The sequence below is a fragment of the Carcharhinus amblyrhynchos genome, chromosome 4 (genome assembly GCF_965287045.1).
Source record: "Carcharhinus amblyrhynchos chromosome 4, sCarAmb.v2.hapA, whole genome shotgun sequence".
Taxonomy (NCBI): Eukaryota; Metazoa; Chordata; class Chondrichthyes; order Carcharhiniformes; family Carcharhinidae; genus Carcharhinus; species Carcharhinus amblyrhynchos.
In genome coordinates, this window is record NC_137327.1 from 108,907,260 (window position 1) to 108,910,921 (window position 3,662).

Genomic DNA, 3,662 nt, shown 5'->3' on the forward strand with positions numbered 1-3,662 from the left:
AAGAAGTAGTTGCACAACGTGGGCACAGGTATATAATGTTCACCAATGTAACTGCACTCATAATCACAAATCCTTGCCTATGGCTGCTTGTTGTAATGAGCAGTGTTCATGTCAGTCAGATGCGAAGCCTTAATTCCTGCACAAAATGAAGGTAAGTGTGACAGTCGTCTCCTCTGTGCAGTGTGTAACATTCAGAGTACAGTGACTATCCAGCTTCAAAGTCACTCTCCAGATCAGTGATACCTGCACCTCAATGTTTGCTACAAGAATATTGTACACAAACATCACAGGGTTTGTTAATGTTCTCTGTCTGCACACAGCACCGTAGAACCAGAGCTGCCCTACAATCTGATCAGCATTCCTGACAATTGAAGGTGTGCTGGTGAAGAGAACAGCTGATGAAGTCTGTCAAAGTACCAAATCCATGTGCCAGTTGTATCTCAGCAGCATCAATGTAATATGACCCTCTTCACAGGGCACGTGTGCACTGCCATTAGCCAGACTAGTGTCAGACATTCCCAGATGCAATGTGAAGATCTCAGAAGGGTTCTCACTGTATCTCACCATCAACCTCTTGGAATCTTATGGCTGCAAAGACCTCACGAGCACGTCCGCCTCGTCTCATCAGTGCAGTGGCTTCATCGTCTATATCCTCACCTTCCAAGACTTCATCCCCTTCAACCTCCTTCTCATTGGAGATGTGCAGTTCTTCCAGGTCCTCCCCACTTTGCATTGCCAGGATGCAGCAAGTCATGTGTTACGTGACACCTTCTGGGTACTGTACTGGGGAGCTCATCCAGATCTGTTGATGCATGGAACCTCATTTTCAGGATGTCAATGGTGTGGTCCACCAAACCAGCTTTACGTATGAGCCTCATTGGACTTTCTCTCAGCAGAAGTCTGAGGCCACCATATGAATGTCATCAGTCACATTCTTTGTGGATAGTCCTTGCCCCTGAGAAGCCAATCCTGCAGACTGTGTTGTTCCTGGAAGATGTCAGCCATCTGAGACCTGCTGATGATGTATAAATCATTGGTGCTTCTGGAGTATCTTGCACAAAACTGCAGGATTGGTTTGTTCTGGTGGCAGATGAACACGGAAAGTATGAAGCCTTTGTGGTTCACATACCAGACTACTTGTTGCTAGTGAGATTTAACAGCCATGTTAGTGCAGTCAATGACACCCTGCACCTTTAGGAATCTGGCAATCACAGCAAATCTTAGCACTCTTGCTTCCTGGCTCACCTAACCTCTGTCAAAGTTGAAAAAGTTATGTCCTTTGGCAGAAACGGTATCCATGACCTCTGCGTTATAGTTATGGATGGAGGCTTTTGAGATCCTGCACAGATCCACAGTGGAGCCCTGGAGGGAGCCACTTACATATAAATTGAGCGCAGCTGTCAATTTTTCTGACACAGGCAGTGGATGCCCTCCAACTTTCCATTGTGCCATATTCTGCAGAAGGTGGCCTACGTGCATGACCAGTTCCCTTGGTATACGTGATTATCGGCAGATAGCACATACACCTTCTATAGATCCTAGGCCTGTGCTCTTACAAATGATGGTATAGCCAGTGCATGCGGAGCAGGCCCAGCCGCTGCTTATTCTTGAGAGTTCCGCTCCTCTCTTTGATGAGTCAACCACCACTGTCTTTCTCCTGCTGCCAAGTAATGTGACAGACAGCAAGATTACCAGGCTCTATCTTTCTGATGGTCTCCTCACTTTAATGTGAAAGAGAGAGATACAAGGGTCAACATTTGTTCCCTAAGACCCACTCTTGGTCAGCTCATCACCAACGGCCACCTCTCAAGGCTCCTTTATGTATGCTGAAGTGCCCAGCCTACAACATGGCTGTGCAATGTTCACTGTGCCTGGTGACTGACTAAAACCCCCCCCACCACACATCACTTGACTGAATGGCGACAGCTTTGGCCACAACTGCATCCTGAACTCTCATCCCCCGTGTAGGCATTGTCCTTATCCTGCACTCCAAGATTTTGCAGTTGGCTTACACCATGAGGTTGACTTGTCAATTTCTCCTTGAATCTAAAATAAAGGATTAGGTGCGCATGCCTTGATCCTAAGTGGATCGTCAAGCTTTCCCAGAAAGTTAGTGCTGCAGCACACCATCACACTGTATTTGGAAGCCTGCATGTGATGAGTTGAATGTAGAGCAGAAATCATTGGAACTCTCGGGAATCAGTGCTGCTTAAGTCGGCACACTTGCTTGATTAATCTAACTCCAAGCATGTCAACTGAGCCCAAGCTAAACAAGCTCAGCTGTGAAAGAGCCCTCCCTACCAGATCCCCTACTGCCCTCTCCCTTAGCCCTTGGCCATTTGCTTGCATGCAACCTTCAGTCTGTTCAGCCTTGACACCCACAAACAACGCTGCCCTTCTCCCGCCAACCCACTCCCTCTTACACCGTTGTCCTTGCCCCAGAATCATAAGCCAGCCATGAAGAAGCTGCTGTAGAGATTTGCCTGTAATCCCCTCCTTGAATCAAGAGAGCCACTTTCTTGCATTGAGATCCTCTTGAGTGCTACACTAAGTTGCGCACACTCACCTCCAAGATCACCTCAAAATTCACGTCGTCAGCTGCACACCTTCTAAAGGCACGCTGATGTGGGATTTCAGTTTGACATGTGGGGGTTGATACCGGTATTTGGCCATAATAAGGAGATGTAAATGTGCTGAAATTAAGCTTCGGACATTCGACAGCAAGAAACGGTGGGAACAATCGCTTCCTGGAGATACGTCGCTGGGAAGCACGTCTAAATCCTTCTCACGTGATTTTTCAATATTGCCACTGAGGCAGCCATCTTGATCAGACAGAGTAAATCCCAGCCAAGGTGAAGAACTTTTCCAATAGCCAGTGCTACAAGGACTAGGGGATTTTTCTATATTGCAAGTTATAATAACCTGGAACTTGCAGCCCACCAGGATGGTGGAAGTGGAAAGATCTAATGATGCTGAAAGAAAATTGGATGGGCACTTGTAAAAAGTAAATTTTTCGTGCCAAGGTGGAATGGAACTGACTGATTTGTTTCCCAGGCAGCCAACATTCACTTGATGGACCAAATCGTCTGCCCCTGGCCCCTGGGGCATTTTCACAATAACTTCACTGCTGTGTAAGTCTGCTTGTGACAACAATAAACTAAACTAAATGGCCCTATGACCCAATACAAGGTGTCCATGTTAGAACACTTAACTGGTGAACTTCAACAAAATTTGTGATTGTCTCCATTAAAATATCACTCAGATAAACTTCAGACAAAGACACTTTCACATGCTGGTATTTCACAACATAATTTCAGGATCCAAATTGTTTTTCGACAAAACTAATTTGGCGATTCTAGAACTTTTCTGAAATATTGCAGCACTACCCAAAGGTTTAGGTTATTGTTACAACGCCTCAGTTTCTGCACAAACTAGTCATGCTCAAATAGTGTTTGGCGTATTGGTGAAGTTTCCAAAGTTTAAGTGTAACGAAGAATAAAACTTACAGGCGAACTGGAAAAGGAAGCTATACCTGCCAGCTTCTTGGATTATGTGTCTTACATTAAAAACAAAAATGCTAAAAAGCTTGTAGCCCCACCTACAGCTGCTGGCATTAAAAGCATGAATTTCTGCTACACTGCAGCATTGACACTTTGAGGGAC